At 47.1% G+C, this 17,485-nt stretch overlaps 1 protein-coding gene across 1 annotated transcript in view; it reads left to right on the plus strand.

Annotated features, from left to right (window-relative positions):
• Positions 1-434: 434 nt before the first annotated feature.
• The window catches only part of mindy4b (MINDY family member 4B), a 151,435-nt gene continuing 134,384 nt past the window's right edge, over positions 435-17,485 (plus strand). The window contains exon 1 of the mRNA XM_072473847.1: positions 435-528. The gene's annotated coding sequence lies outside the window, so the exon portion shown is untranslated. The remainder of the gene's footprint in view (positions 529-17,485) is intronic.

Here is a 17,485-nt window from a genome sequence, read left to right on the forward strand (position 1 = left end):
TCAGCATGAAGCATGATTTGGGACTCCTCGTGAGATTTCCTACTCGCGCCATGGAACCTGCCCGACGGAAACAGGAGCGGAAAGTCCCCGCAATTGACTCCGTCTCATCTCTTGGTGGGAGACAGAAGGTCCCATTGGAGATATTTGAAAGGAGAACACAAGGCAGTATCCTGGTCAATGTTTATCCCTCAACCAATGTCCCCAAAATCAGGTTACCTGGTCATTGATCTCATTGCTGTTGGTGGGAGCGTGCTATTTGGCTGCTAACTTTTCAGACATTATAACAGGGCATTGCAACCTGTCAAGCCAAGGGACTGTCACCGACATGGAGGAACTGGGAAGCTCCAGCAGCTCTGTGGGCATTAGGACCCAGAAGAATTGAGAAAGTCAGAAGGGTGTGGCAAGATTCATGCTCTGATTGTTTAGGCACCAGATTCTGAATCCAGAACAGCGGATTCAGTTGATCGCTGCTGAGGGTGTACTAGTTGCCTATAAAGTCCCTCTCCAACCTTTCCAGGCATCTTGATTGTAAGTATACCTCTTTGAATGCTTACTGGGCTACTGTTGCTATTTTGGCTTCTGCTTAGTAAACCTTCTCACATATTTATAGATCTCGTCTCCTGATGTTTGTTTAAGTCACACAAGTAACCTTGAAAATTCCTACCAAGTGCAGTGTGATCCTACCAACATAGAACACATCTGTAAAGAATCATAGAACAGTTCAAAAGGAGCCCCTTGTGTCTGCCTGGTGGCTCTTTGAAAGAGGCACTGAGTCCCACTCGGCAGCTTTACCTGCATAGCCCTGTGAAATATTTTCAGTTTCAAGTATTTATATCCATTTCCCTTTTGAAAATTACTGTTGCATTTGCGAATTGCGGCACAAAGCTTTTGGGAGTAATAGTGATCCAATTTTCTCTTTGGGTTTGATCTTGCTTGACGGTGCGATGTTTACATATTAGACAGTTTGCGATGCAGCAATCTAAATAAATCTCGCAGCAGAAGCTGCCCACCCTCACGGGGTCTCCAGAACAGGTTGGGAAAATGGAGTGTCAAAACACAGGGAACTGAGAGAAGGACTGGTTTGGATTAATGGCCAAGGGAAGTTCAATCCTGCCTCTTCAAATCCGGTGTGTTGTCGCTTTCAAACCATGTGCTCATCTTCCCAGTAACACCCTGTTTGAATCTCTTTCAATCCCATTTCTGCCCTTGTTGCAGCAGTGAGCCAGCCTAAACCAAAGTCACAAAATGTATCTGACTGTGATCGGGGTGTACTCGTCCTCCTCATCTTCATTTCCCACTCTTCAACCTCGACTCCAGACTGCACTATCGTCTGATATTCCCTCCCCTCCATTCTCCTACTCAGAGGGAGTACGAGGGAAAGTGTTGCTTTCCTCTCCATTCCCTGTCCCCCATATAAAATCCACCTCCTTGGCATTTGATCAAAATCCCTAATGCCTCCATTGATTTGATTGGATTTGATTTATTATTGTCACATGTATTGGTATACAGTGAAAAGTATTGCTTCTTGCATGCTGGACAAACAATGCATACTGTACATAGGGAAGGAAGGAGAGATTGCAGAATATAATATTACAGTTATAACAAGGTGTAGAGAAAAGATCAACTTAATACGAGGTAATACATTGGCCTGCTCTGCCGACATCCTTGTGAAAGGCTTTCCTCTGTTCAATGCACAATATACCTGGTAACCGCTCTTTACTGATTGCTCTTCCCTTCTCCAGTTGCTAGGTACCATGACAACAGATCAAAGGATTGATATCAAAGCTGTAAGCCAAAGATCAGTTGTCCAGCGTGCATTATAAACAGATCAACTGAACCCTAAATTAGATCTGATCCTTGAAATCACACCCATCTATCCATTATCCTGTCGGTTAAGCATGAAACCACAGCGAGCACTTAACACAAGAAAGTTCCTTCTTCAGTCAAAGACTTGAATCTTACCGAATGGGTGTCAGGTCGTCAGCTCTCTTTTGAAATGAAAATGCAACGACAATCGATGGAATTTGAATTAGTGTGCTTCCATCAGATTTTGTTCTACACAATTCCAGCAGTGGCTTGTAGCTATGTGACGTTTACACATAACGATCGTTAGCCTGGTGCCCTTTGTGCACAGCCCCATGAGAGATTGGTCCCAGTTCTCACCAGGGTTACCCAGCAAGAGTTAAAACCCTGTAGAGACCCGTTGAATTTGCAGCAGTTTACTGTCCCTCTCTTTTCCTCGACCTGTTACGTCAGGTAGGCATGTGCTGGCGTATGGGGACAGTTTACAAACAATATCATATCTGATTACTTTTCTTCCCAACAATCAAGTTGTCTTGCTTTTTTTTCATGGATTGGAGCAGAAAGGGAGGGGCAGGGGTGAAATGTTAAGAGCTTTGCTTTCTCAGCTTTCACGGGATATGGGCTCCAGTATTTCCTGTCCATCTCTAATTGCCATTGAACCTGGTACGCCATTTCAGAGGGCAGGTAAGAGTCAGCCACATTGCTGTGGGTCTGGAGTCACATGTAAGCCAGACCGGGTAAGGACGGCAGATTTCCTTCACTAAAGGACACTAGTGAACCAGATGGGCTTTTACAACAATCAGTTCGAATCAGATTTCTGGGAAACAGAGAGAGGGAGAGAAGAGGTGTGTTAACGGCTTAGATGGAGAGGAGTTCTTACAATGTATACAGGAGAACCTTTTAGCTCAATATGTAGAGGGTCCAACAAGGGACACTACAGCGCTGGACCTAATTCTGGGGCATGAAGCCGGACAGGTGGTTGAGGTGGTGGTGGGGGAGCATTTTAGTGATAGCGACCACAACATGGTTGGATTGGATTGGATTTGTTTATTGTCACGTGTACCGAGGTACAGTGAAAAGTATTTTTCTGCGAGCAGCTCAACAGATCATTAAGTACATGAGAAGAAAAGGGAATAACAGAAAATACATAATAGGGCGACACAACATATATAATGTAACTACAAAAGCACTGGCATCGGATGAAGCATACAGGGTGTAGTGTTAATGAAATCAGTCCATAAGAGGGTCATTTAGGAGTCTGGTGACAGTGGGGGAGAAGCTGTTTTTGAGTCTGTTCGTGCGTGTTCTCAGACTTCTGTATCTCCTGCCCGATGGAAGAAGTTGGAAGAGTGAGTAAGCCGGGTGGGAGGGATCTTTGATTATACTGCCCGCTTTCCCCAGGCAGCGGGAGGTGTAGATGGAGTCAATGGATGGGAGGCAGGTTCGTGTGATGGACTGGGCGGTGTTCACGACTCTCTGAAGTTTCTTGCGGTCCTGGGCCGAGCAGTTACCATACCAGGCTGTGATGCAGCCAGATAGGATGCTTTCTGTGGTGCATCTGTAAAAGTTGGTAAGAGTCAATGTGGACATGCCGAACTTCCTTCGTTTCCTGAGGAAGTATGGGCCTGTTGTGCTTTCTTGGTGGCAGCGTCAACGTGGGTGGACCAGGACATATTTTTGGAGATGTGCACCCCTAGGAATTTGAAACTGCTAACCATCTCCACCTCGGCCCCGTTGATGCTGATAGGGGTGTGTATAGTACTTTGCTTCCTGAAGTAAATGACCAGCTCTTTAGTTTTGCTGGCATTGAGGGAGAGATTGTTGTCGCTACACCACTCCACTAGGTTCTCTATCTCCCGCCTGTATTCGGACTCATCGTTATTCGAGATCAGGCCCAATATGGTTGTATCGTCAGCAAACCTGTAGATGGAGTTGGAACCATGTTTTGCCACACAGTCATGTGTGTACAGGGAGTAGAGTAGGGGGCTAAGTACGCAGCCTTGCGGGGCTCCGGTGTTGAGGACTATTGTGGAGGAGGTGTTGTTGTTCATTCTTACTGATTGTGGTATGTTGGTCAGAAAATCGAGGATCCAGTTGCAGAGTGGGGAGCCAAGTCCTAGGTTTTGGAGCTTTGATATGAGCTTGGCTGGGATTATGGTGTTGAAGGCGGAGCTGTAGTCGATAAATAGGAGTCTAATGTAGGAGTCCTTGTTTTCGAGATGCTCTAGGGATGAGTGTAGGGCCAGGGAAATGGTGTCTGATGTGGACCGGTTGCAACAGTATGCGAATTGCAGTGGATCAAGGCGTTCTGGGAGTATGGAGGTGATGCGCTTCATAATCAACCTCTCAAAGCACTTCATTACGACTGAAGTCAGGGCCACTGGTCGGTAGTCATTGAGGCACGTTGCCTGGTTCGTCTTTGGTACCGGTATGATGGTGGTCTTCTTGAAGCAGGTGGGGACCTCGAAGTGGAGTAGGGATAGGTTAAAGATGTCCGTGAATACCTCTGCCAGCTGGTCCGCGCAGGCTCTGAGTGCACGACCAGGGATCCCGTCTGGGCCCGTCGCCTTCCGAGGGTTCACTTTCAGGAAGGCCAATCTGACTTTGGAAGCTGTGATGGTGGGTATGGGTGAATTATGGGCTGCTGGGGCACAAGCCAGCGGATTGTTGGTTACCTGCTCGAACCGAGCATAGAATGCATTGAGTTCATCGGGGAGGGGTACGCTGCTGCCAGAGATACTGTTCGGCTTCACTTTGTAGCCCGTTATGTTGTTTAGTCCTTGCCACAACCGCCGAGAGCCTGTCTGTGACTCTAGCTTGGTTTGATATTCTCTCTTGGCATTCCGGATGGCTTTGCGGAGGTCGTACCTGGATTTCTTGTATAGGTCAGGGTCGTCTGCCTTGAACGCCTCAGATCTGTCCTTCAGTAGGGAGTCAATCTCGCGATTGAGCCATGGTTTCCGGTTGGGGAATGCGCGTACTGCTTTCTTTGGCACGCAGTCGTCCACACATTTGCTGATGAAGTCTGTGACGGTGGTGGCATACTCAGTTAAGTTGGTCACTGAGTTCTTAAATATGGACCAGTCCACTGTCTCTAAGCAGTCACGTAAGAGCTCTTCTGTCTCCTCGGACCAGCACTGCACAACCTTCTTAGCTGGATTCTCCCGCTTGAGTTTCTGCTTGTATGTCGGGAGAAGGAGCACCGTCTTATGGTCTGATTTCCCAAAGTGCGGTCGGGGGATGGAACGGTAGGCGCCCTTGATTTTTGAGTAGCAGTGGTCAAGAGTGTTGTCGCCTCTGGTGGGACAGGAGATGTGCTGGTGGAATTTTGGCAGTACACTCTTGAGGTTGGCCTTGTTGAAGTCTCCGGCCACGATGAACAAGGCCTCCGGGTGTTCTGTTTCGTAGTTGTTTATAACTGTGTACAGTTCGTCCAGTGCCTTCCTCACTTCTGCCTGGGGTGGGATGTAGACCGCTGTGATAATGGCTGAAGTGAACTCACGTGGAAGATAATATTGGCGGCACTTCACGGTCAGGTATTCCATGTCTGGGGAGCAGTAGGTCGCCAGAGTCGCCACATCCAAGCACCAGGAGGAGTTGATGAGGAGGCAAACCCCTCCACCTTTCGCTTTGCCTGATGATGCCGTGCGGTCCGCCCGGTGAATTGAGAAGCCTTCAGGTTGTATGGCACAGTCCGGTGAGGCACGGGTGAGCCATGTCTCTGTGAAACAGAGCACACAGCAGTCTCTTACTTCCCTCTGAGAGGTAAGTCTGGCGTTAAGTTCATCCAGCTTGTTTTCGATCGCTTGGACGTTTGCCAGGAGTATGCTGGGGAGAGGGGTCTTGAAACCTTGTTGCTTCAGTCTAACCTGCAGACCGCTGCGTTTCCCTCACTTCCTCGGTCGGCGGCTGCTGCTGGATGATCCTGGGATCCGATGGCAGATGTCAGCTCTTGTGGAAGGTAGGTGGTTGCGTCTGGCGGGGTCCAGGGCGCTGGCGGGGACCAGGGGCCTGTTTACGTATCTGGGGTCGTGTCTGGCAGGGTCCCGGGCACGGGTTGAGGTAGAGGGGTTGCTAGGGGGGCATGTTTGCGATCTGGATGGGTCACGGCGTTCTGCGGGCGCGGGAATACCTTGAATACGGGATTCGGGTCCAATTGAAGCTTGTTATGGACAATGAAATAGACAGTAAATCTCTGAAGGCGGGGTTGGGACAGGTTAATAGGGTGGTGAAAAGGGCATATAGAACATAGAACATTACAGCGCAGTACAGGCCCTTCAGCCCTCGATGTTGCGCCGACCTGTGAAACCACTCTAAAGCCCATCTACACTATTCCCTTATCGCCCATATGTCTATCCAATGACCATTTGAATGCCCTTAGTGTTGGCGAGTCCACTACTGTTGCAGGCAGGGCATTCCAAGCCCTTACTACTCTCTGAGTAAAGAACCTACCTCTGACATCTGGAACATAGAACATAGAACGATACAGCGCAGTACAGGCCCTTCGGCCCACGATGTTGCACCGAAACAAAAGCCATCTAACCTACACTATGCCCTTATCATCCATATGTTTATCCAATAAACTTTTAAATGCCCTCAATGTTGGCGAGTTCACTACTGTAGCAGGTAGCTGTCTTATATCTATCTCCCCTCAATTTAAAGCTATGTCCCTCATGCTAGACATCACTATCCGAGGAAAAAGGCTCTCACTGTCCACCTTATCCAATCCTCTGATCATCTTGTATGCCTCAATTAAGTCACCTATGGGACACTTGCCTTCTCAATCGAGGCATGGATTACAAAAGCAGGGAGGTCATAGAGTCATAGATATTTACAGTATGAAATAGGCCCTTCGGCCCAGCTATTCCATGCCACCCAGTTTCTATCACTAAGCTAGTCCCACTAGCCCGCATTTGGCCCATATCCCTCTATACCCACCCTGCCCATGTCTCTGTTTTTTAAAGGAAGAAATTGTACCCGCCTCTACCACTGCCTCTGGCAGCTCGTTCCAGATGCTCACCACCCTCTGTGTGAAGAAATTTCCCCTCTGGTCTCTTTTGTATCGCTCGCCTCTCACCTTAAACCTGTGCCCTCTCGTTCTAGATTCCTGTACCTTTGGGAAAAGATGTTGACTATCTACCTTATCTATGCTCCTTATTATTTTATAGACCTCTATAAGATCACCCCTAAGCCTCCTACGCCCCAGGGAAAAGAGTCCCAGCCTATCCAGCCTCTCCTTATAGCTCGGAACATCAAGTCCTGGTAGCATCCTCGTAAATCACTTCTGCACTCTTTCAGGTTTAACAATATTCTTCCTGACCAGAGCTGAACACAGTATTCCATGTGTGGTCTACCACATGTTGGAGTTATAGAAAACTTTGGTGAAGCCATAGCTGGAATACTGTGTGCAATCATGGTCGCAACAATAGGAATAATAACCTTTATTAGTGTTGCAAGTAGGCTTACATTAACACAGCAATGAAGTTACTGTGAAAATCCCCTAGTCGCCACACTCCGGAGAATTCAGAATGTCCAATCCACCAAACAGCACGTCTTTCGGGACTTGTGGAAGGGAACCGGAGCACCCGGAGGAAACCCAAGCAGGCATGGGGAGAACGTATAGATTCCGCACAGACAGCGACCCAAGACGGGAATCAAACGGGGTGCCTAGAGCTGTGAAGCAGCAGTTCTAACCACTGTGCTACCGTGGAATGTGATTGCACTGGAGTGGGTGCAGAGGAGATTCACCAGGATGTTGCCTGGGATGGCACATTTAAGTTATGAAGAGAGGTTGGATCGGCTTGGGTTGTTTACATCGGAGCAGAGAAGACTGAGGGCGACCTGATAGTGGTGGACAGGATTATGTGGGCATGGACAGGGTGAATGGGGAGCAGCTGTTCCCCTTAGTTGAAGGGTCAGTCACGAGAGGACACAAGTTCAGGATGAGGGGCAGGAGATTTAGGAGTGATTTGAGGAAACACTTTTTCACCCAGAGGGTGATGATCATAGAATTTCATAGAATTTACAGTGCAGAAGGAGGCCATTCGGCCCATCGAGTCTGCACCGACTCTTGGAAAGAGCACCCTACTTAAGCCCACGCCTCCACCCTATCACCGTAACCCAGTAACCCCACCTCACCTTTTTGGACACTAAGGGCAATTTATCATGGCCAATCTAACCTGCACATCTTTGGACTGTGGGAGAAAACCGGAGCACCCAGAGGAAACCCACGCAGGCACGGGAAGAAAGTGCAGACTCCGCACATACCCAAGCCGGGAATCGAACCTGGGACCCTGGAGCTGTGAAGCAACTGTGCTAACCACTGTGGTACCGTGCTGCCCTGATGGTCTGGAATGCACTACCTGGGAGGGTGGTAGAGGCGGGTTGCCTCACATGCTTTAAAAAGTACCTAGATGAGCAATTGGCACGTCATAATATTCCAGGCTATGGGCCAAGTGCTGGCAAATGGTATTAGGTAGGTAGGTCAGGGGGCTTTCTTGTGTCGGTGAAGACTCGATGGGCCGAAGGGCCTCTTCTGCACTGTATCTTTCTGTGATTCTGAGATAAATTAAACCAAATCCAGCCAAATGGCAGATTGAGAATCATAGACCGGTACACCGCAGGGTATTAGGTCTGTGCCCGCCCTGGCTCTTTGAAAGGGTTATTCAAATTAGTCGAGTTCCACTTCTCTTTCCACATGTACTGGGTCATTACAACATATTCCCTGAATAAGATCCCCATTTAGTTTCAATGGGCATGAAGGAATCTTTGCAGAAGTATCAACAGAACTAGCCTTCATTTTCAACACAACTATATCAACTGCAACTGACTTTGTTTTACCTTCGTTTGGTCTGGTGACTCGCCTTGGGATCATTGAACAGCGTGTTTATAAACTCAACCACACAATTCTGTTTGCTGACAATACCCCATAGAGAATGTCTTTTTCAAATCAGATTGCCTTGTTTTACATGTTATTATGATTGTACATTTTGTTCACATACCATTCGCAGGAGGACTGATTGTCACTTTGACCGATAGAATCAGTTTACATATGGGTTTGACCGGCCTCTTAATCGATGACCATCAAAGTCTGAAAAAGAATCAAGCCAATTAGTGAAGCCGGAAGTGAGACACAAGGGCAGATTCTCCTATTCTGAGGCTAACTCCGGAGGATCCATAGCATTTTACGTGGGTAAAAATAGCGTCGGCCCCTCACCAGTGCTGCGACCGGTGAGGTGCTAGTAGCCGCACCACGTAAAACTCCCGGCCTCCATGAAATAAACAGCCGGAGAATTGCTGGATCCATGGCTGCATGCGCACAGCGACAACCTGCGGCGGTCACGCCTTACAACATGGCGCAGGCCGTGCGCGGACCTGACCTGCCAGATAGTGCTCGCCTGGCCCACCCTCTGGCCAGCCCTCACCAGTCCCTCCAGCCCACCCGGAAGCCCCCCCCCCCAGCCAGCAGCATGGCTCCTGGCCCACTGTGGCGGCACAGGACACAGTCCGCAGCCGCCACGTCGAGTTCCCGCATGGCTGGGGCCAAAGGTGAACCGCGTCGTCATGGACTTGGCCCACCGGGGGCGGAGAATCGGTTTCGCTTTCAGTTGGAGAGCTGCATGTGAACCAAGCAGATGTGTGCATTAATCTATCTCTCTACAAGCTAAAGAATGTCTTCAGCTCATTTGATGATTTCAAAGTAATACCTGTTTCTGTAGAGAATTCAAACCCACTGGATTGGTTAAAAAGTGTTTTGGCTTATGGATGTTGTGAGGAAAGTTACTAAGAATATTGAATTTGGGAAGTACCAGTGTTTGTAGTTGATAAGATGTTTACTGTGTGTCTTTAGAGTGTTAACTAAATTCATATAATAAATATTGTGTCGTTTTAAAAATACTTTAGATCTCTGTTGCATCACACCTGTAAAGTGGGCCCTTGTGCTCCCCATAAGCAAAATCTATTAAAAGTTGTGGGTCAGGTGAACTCCATGATATACTTTGGAGCTTTCTAACCCCTGGCCCATAACAAATTAGGGGCTCGTCCGGGATAAAATTCTATCTTTCGTGATTGGGTTGGCTTAGTGAACTTAAAGACAGTGAGGGGTGAGCATATTTGTGTTTGCTTTTCAGGTGTGGAATTCCGGTTTAAGTAGGGAGTGTGTTGTGGACAGTGGCTCTTTCAGAGGCTCGGACGTTTTTGGGGTGAAGAAGGTCACACGCAGTTTCTTACAAACAGAGACTAAAAAAATGCTTTTAGATTTGGCAAAAACATTGTGGTTAACGTTACCTGACAGCATACAAAAATAAGAGGTACTTACGGTGCTAGCTGAGCTTTTAAAATTGCCTGAGATACAGTCTGACTCATTAGAAATGGCAAAAATTCAGTTACAGATTAAACAACTTGAACATGAAAAAGAATTAAAGCAGCTTGAATACGAAATGAGGGAAAAAGAAAGAATAGCCCCAACAGAACAACAAGAAAGAGAAAGGGAGGTACAGATCATAGAACATAGAAAATACAGCACAGAACAGGCCCTTCGGCCCACGATGTTGTGCCGAACCTTTGTCCTAGATTAATCATAGATTATCATTGAATTTACAGTGCAGAAGGAGGCCATTCGGCCCCCTGAGTCTGCACCGGCTCTTGGAAAGAGCACCCTACCCAAATTCCACACCTCCACCCAACACCAAGGGCAATTTTGGACACTAAGGGCAATTCATCATGGCCAATCCACCTACCCTGCACATCATTGGACTATGGGAGGAAACCGGAGCACTCGGAGGAAACCCACGCGCACACGGGGAGGACGTGCAGACTCCGCACAGACAGTGACCCAAGCCGGAATCGAACCTGGGACCCTGGAGTTGTGAAGCAATTGTGCTATCCACAATGCTACCGTGCTGCCCTTAAGAACAAATAAATCTACACTATATCATTTTACCGTAATCCATGTACCTATCCAATAGCTGCTTGAAGGTCCCTAATGTTTCCGACTCAACTACTTCTACAAGCAGTGCATTCCATGCCCCCACTACTCTCTGGGTAAAGAACCTACCTCTGATATCCCTCCTATATCTTCCACCTTTCACCTTAAATTTATGTCCCCTTGTAATGGTTTGTTCCACCCGGGGAAAAAGTCTCTGACTGTCTACTCTATCTATTCCCCTGATCATCTTATAAACCTCTATCAAGTCGCCCCTCATCCTTCTCCGTTCTAATGAGAAAAGGCCTAGCATCCTCAACCTTTCCTCGTAAGACCTACTCTCCATTCCAGGTAACATCCTGGTAAATCTTCTTTGCACCTTTTCCAAAGCTTCCACATCCTTCCTAAAATGAGGTGACCAGAACTGTACACAGTACTCCAAATGTGGCCTTACCAAAGTTTTGTACAGCTGCATCATCACCTCACGGTTAAGATCAGGGAAAAAGAAAAAGATAGAGGAAAAAGAAAAAGAGAGAGAGGAAAGGGAAAAAGAGAGAGAGTTTGAACTTCAGAAAATGGCCATGAAACATGACAGTCAGTTAAAATTGGTGGATGTAAAGGGAAACATACAGTTTGAGGATAGTGATGAGGATAACGAGAAAGAGCATCATAATCTAAGGCTTGGTGAGGATCTATTTAAATATGTCCACGCATTGCCAAGGTTTTTTGAAAAGGAGGTAGAAGCCTTTTTCATTTCATTTGAGAAGGTGGCTAAACAAATGAAATAGCCACAGGACATGTGGGATCACTGATTCAAACAAAGTTGGTAGGAAGAGCGAGTGAAGTGTTTGCATCACTATCAGAGGAGGTATCTGGGACCAATGAGGAGGTGAAAAAATCCATCTTAGGTGCATATGAACTAGTGGCTGAAGCCGACAGACAAAGGTTTAGAAATGTCAGGAAACAACCTGGTCAGACATGCATGGAGTTTGAAAGGATCAAACAGAGTAATTTTGATAGGTGGATAAGGGCTTTGAAAGTAGACCAAACGTATGAAGCTCTCAGAGAAATTATACTTTTGGAGGAGTTTAAAAATTCAATTCCAGTGTAATGAGAACTCATGTGGAAGAGCAGAGGGTTAAAACTGTGAGGTTAGCAGCAGAAATGGCAGATGATTATGAATTAGTTCATAAATTAAGGTTTGGTTTCCGACATCAGTTTCAGCCTGTGAGGGATAGAAACTGGGGAAAAGAGAAATACTCAAGTGGTAGAGGTAACGGAGATCTGATGGGAGATAATAAGGAGAGTGTACCTCAGATTAAAAAAGAAATCCAGGAGGCTGGAAGAGACATGAAAAGTTTAAAATGTTTTCACTGTAATAAACTAGACCATGTAAAGTCATAGTGTTGGTGGTTGAAGAAAAGCATTGGGAAGGCTGATGTGGTATTTATTGACTACAGCTCCGCCTTCAACACCATAATCCAGCCAAGCTCATATCAAAGCTCCAAAACCTAGGACTTGGCTCCCCACTCTGCAACTGGATCCTCTATTTTCTGACCAACAGACCACAATCAGTAAGAATGAACAACAACACCTCCTCCACAATAGTCCTCAACACCGGCGCCCCGCAAGGCTGCCTACTTAGCCCCCTACTCTACTCCCTGTACACACACAACTGCGTGGCAAAACTTGGTTCCAACTCCATCTACAAGTTTGCTGCCGATACGACCATAGTGGGCCGGATCTCGAATAACGACGAGTCCGAATACAGGAGGGAGATAGAGAACCTAGTGGAGTGGTGCAGCGACAACAATCTCTCCCTCAATGCCAGCAAAACTAAAGAGCTGGTAATTGACTTCAGGAAGCAAAGTACTGTACACACCCCTGTCAGCATCAACGGGGCCGAGGTGGAGGTGGTTAGCAGTTTCAAATTCCTAGGGGTGCACATCTCCAAAAATGTGTCCTGGTCCACCCACGTCGACGCTACCACCAAGAAAGCACAACAGCGCATCGGGAAATGAAGTTTCTATGAAGTTTCTATGAAATCTATGAAATTCGGCATGTCAACGTTAACCCTTACCAACTTTTACAGATGCACCATAGAAAGCATCCTATCGGGCTGCATCACAGCCTGGTATGGCAACTGCTTGGCCCAGGACCGCAAGAAACTTCAGAGAGTCGTGAACACCGCCCAGTCCATCACACAAACCTGCCTCCCATCCATTGACTCCATCTACACCTCCCGCTGCCTGGGGAAAGCGGGCAGCATAATCAAAGATCCCTCCCACCCGGCTTACTCACTCTTCCAACTTCTTCCATCGGGCAGGAGATACAGAAGTCTGAGAACACGCATGAACAGACTCAAAAACAGCTTCTCCCCCACTGTCACCAGACTCCTAAATGACCCTCTTATGGACTGACCTCATTAACACTACACCCTGTATGCTTCATCCGATGCCAGTGCTATGTAGTTACATTGTATATGTTGTGTTGCCCTATTATGTATTTTCTTTTATTCCTTTTTCTTCTCATGTACTTAATGATCTGTTGAGCTGCTCACAGAAAAATACTTTTCACTGTACCTCGGTACACGTGACAATAAACAAATCCAATCCAATCCAATCCAATCCGATAAGACAGTGGGTTTTGTTAAAGTGGTAAAGGAAAGCCCAAGTGAAGCGAAGCAGGTGCAAAAGATTGTACAGCCTGATCAAAAGGTGACTGATAAGAAGGTGCCAGATCTCTTTAAAGAATTTACTTGTGTGGGTAAAGTTTACTCATGTGTATCAGGAGGAGCAGGTAAAGAAGTCACAATTTTAAGAGATATGGGAGCTAGTCAATATTTAATGGTAAGAGATGAGGAGTTATGTAGTTTGGGAAGAATATTGCCAGAAAAAGTAGTAATATGTGGAATTCAGGGTGAGAAGAGCAGTGTTCCATTATATAAGGTAAGGTTGGAAAGTCCAGTGAAGAGTGGTGAAGTGGTACTAGGAGTAATAGAGAAACTATCTTGTCCAGGAATACAGTTTATCTTAGGTAATGATATAGCTGGATCGCAGGTGTGAATGATGCCTACTGTGGTTGATAAGCCAGTGGAAAATCAGACAACTGAAGTGTTGAAGGACGAATATCCTGGGATTTTTCCAGATTGTGTAGTAACAAGGTCGCAAAGTCACAGGTTAAGACAAGAGGAGAAATCAAAGAGTGAAGATAAAGTTGAAATGCAATTATCCGAAACGATTTTTGATCAGATGGTTGGAAAATAAGAACAGGTGGAGGATGAGGCGGATATCTTTAGTTCAGGAAAATTGGCGGAGTTACAACAGAAAGATATATAAATAAAACGGATGTATCAGAAAGCATACACGGAAGAGGAATCTGAGTGTATACCAGAATATTATTACCGTAAAAATGATGTCTTGATGAAAAAATGGAGACCTTTACATATGCAGGCGGATGAAAAGTGGGCAGAGGTTCATCAAGTGGTATTGCTGGTAGGGTATAGAAAGGAGGTGTTGTGAGTAGCACATGAGGTACCAGTGGGAGGTCATCTGGGAGTAAGGAAAACTCAAGCTAAAATCCAAAAACACTTTTATTGGCCTAGACTACAGAAAGATGTAGTTAAATTTTGTTGATCATGTCACACATGTCAAGTGATAGGGAAACCTCAAGTAGTGATAAAACCAGCGCCCTTAATACCCATTCCAGTCTTTGAGGAACTTTTTACAAGGGTCTTAATTGATTGCATAGAACTGCTTCCTAAAACGAAAAGTGGGAATAAATATCTTTTGACTATATTGGATGCGTCTACTAGGTTTCCAGAGGCCATTCCAGTATGCAATATTACAGGTAGAAAGATTGTGGAGGAGTTACTTAAATTCTTTACAAGATATGGACTACCCACAGAAATACAATCGGATCAAGGATCAAATTTTACCTCAAGGTTATTCAAAGAAGTAATGAATAGCTTAGGAATAAAACAATTTAAATCAACTGTTTACCATCCAGAATCGCAGGGAGCATTAGAAAGGTGGCATCAGACATTAAAGACAATGTTGAGAGCTCATTGTCAAGATTATCCAGAAGATTGGGATAAAGGAATTTCATTCTTACTGTTTGCAATTAGGGATGCACCTAATGAGTCAACCAAATTCAGTCCTTTTGAACTAATTTTTGGTCATGAGGTAAGAGGACCACTTAAATTGATTAAGGAAAAATTGGTGAGTGAGCAGTCGAAATTTACATTATTGGATTATGTGTCAAATTTTAGGGAACGATTAAATAGAGCAGGGGAATTGGCTAGACAACATTTATAGGTTGCACAACATGTGATGAAACGGGTAGCGGACAAGAAAGCAAAAGTTTGTAGTTTTGCCAGTGGAGATAAAGTTTTAGTATTGTTACCAATGGTAGGTGAACCTTTAAAAGCTAGGTTTTGTGGACCTTATCAGATTGAAAGTAAATTAAGTGAGGTGAATTATGTGGTAAGAACGCCAGATAGAAGGAAAACTCACTGAGTGTGTCATGTGAACATGCTTAAAAGGTACTTTGAAAGGGAAGGAGAGCAAAAGGGAGGAGTTTTAATGATTCCAACTGAAAGTGACAAACCAAATCCAGATGACTTAGAATTTGACATCCGGACTTCCGGCTGCGGCGATGACCAGCTAGGTCGCACGTTTCGGCAGCTCCCGTTGGAACGGACTTTTGGGCTCTTAATAGGAGCCCCAACGGCAATTTAAACGGCAAAAACACTGTGCGGTAAACCAGAAGGGAATCCCCCCCGGACACGCATGGAAAAGGGAGAGGATAGTGGCCGGATTGCGGAGGATCCTCTGGAGCAGCGGCAAGGAAGGGAAGCTCAAAGCAAGATGGCGTCGGAAGGTGGCCGTTTGTTATGGGGCCCGGAGCAACAAGAGTTCCTGCGGCGCTGTGTGGAAGAGCTGAAGAAGGAGTTGAAGAAGGAGCTGTTGGCCCCGATATTGCAGGCGATTGAAGGACTAAAGGAGGAGCAGAGGACCCAAGAGCTGGAGCTTCGGGTCGTGAAGGCAAAGACTGCTGAAAACGAGGATGAAATACAGGGCCTGGTGGTGAAGGCAGAAACGCACGAGGCACAGCACAAAAGGTGAGTGGAGAGGTTGGAAGCACTGGAGAATAACTCGAGGAGGAAGAATTTAAGAATCCTGGGTCTTCCCGAAGGCGCAGAAGGGGCGGACGTCGGGACATATGTGAGCACGATGCTTCACTCGCTAATGGGATCGGAGGCCCTGACGGGACCTTTGGAGGTGGAGGGAGCTTATCGAGTTCTGGCGCGAAGACCAAAGGCTGGAGAAATACTTCGAGCTATTGTGGTGAGGTTTCTCCGCTACAATGACAGAGAGATGGTTCTCAGATGGGCGAAGAAAACTCAGAGCTGTAGGTGGGGGAACGCGGTGATCCGCGTATACCAGGATTGGAGTGCGGAGGTGGCGAGAAGGAAGGCAAGTTTCAATCAGGCTAAGGCGGTGCTTCACAAAAAGAAGGTCCAGTTTGGAATGTTGCAACCGGCGAGATTGTGGGTCACACACCAAGGGAAGCACCACTACTTTGAGACGGCAGAAGGGGCGTGGACATTCATTGTGGACGAGAAGCTGGAATAGTCTGGCGAGAGAAAGAGCTTTTGGGAGAAAGTGGTGGGGTGATTATGTGGGGCGAGGAAGGGGAAGTGGGGGGGGGATGATTATTCAATTTGTTAATTTTGTGATCCTGTAACTTTTCTCTCTTCCACATGTTGTGGGGGGGGGGGGGGTGGGAGCATGAGGAACTGTGGGCACCGGCCATTAGGGGCGGGGCTGAGTGGGAAACGCGGGCTTTGTTCCCGCGCTATGGTAATTATGGCGGGAACAGGGGCCTCGCACAGTGGGAGCCGAGGACAAGGGGGGAAGCCGAGGTCAGCCAGAGTTTGCTGACTTCTGACATCAACATGGGGGGTGCAACTATGCTAGAGGGGGATCTAGCGGAGGGGGGGGGGTTAACTGGGTTGCTGCTGCTAAGGAGAAGGGGGAGCTGTTATGGGATGGGGTGGTCGAGGCGGGAGGGCACCGTCAGGGGGATATACGTGTACGTGGGAACCGGGTGAGGAGCTGGGTTATAAAAGGGGATGGCTAGTCGACAAGGGGGGGGGGCGGTAAAGAGCCCCCCAACCCGGCTGATCACGTGGAACGTGAGAGGGCTGAACGGGCCGATTAAAAGGGCGCGGGTACTCGCACACCTAAAGAAATTAAAGGCAGATGTGGTTATGTTGCAGGAGACGCATCTGAAACTGATAGATCAGGTCAGACTACGTAAAGGATGGGTGGGACAGGTGTTTCATTCGGGTTTAGATGCGAAGAATAGGGGGGTGGCTATCTTAGTGGGGAATTGGGTACTGTTTGAGGCAAAGACCATAGTGGCGGATAGTGGGGGTAGATATGTGATGGTGAGTGGTAGATTGCAAGGGGAGGCGGTGGTTCTGGTGAATGTATATGCCCCGAACTGGGATGATGCAAATTTTATGAGGCATATGTTGGGACGTATCCCGGACCTGGAGGCGGGAAAGTTGGTAATGGGGGGAGACTTCAATACGGTGCTTGATCCAGGGCTGGACCGGTCGAGGTCCAGGACCGGGAGGAGGCCGGCAGCGGCCAGGGTGCTCAAGGACTTCATGGAGCAGATGGGAGGGGTAGACCCCTGGAGATTTAGTAGGCCTAGGAGTAAGGAGTTCTCATTTTTCTCCCATGTTCA

The sequence above is a fragment of the Scyliorhinus torazame genome, chromosome 14 (genome assembly GCF_047496885.1).
Source record: "Scyliorhinus torazame isolate Kashiwa2021f chromosome 14, sScyTor2.1, whole genome shotgun sequence".
Taxonomy (NCBI): Eukaryota; Metazoa; Chordata; class Chondrichthyes; order Carcharhiniformes; family Scyliorhinidae; genus Scyliorhinus; species Scyliorhinus torazame.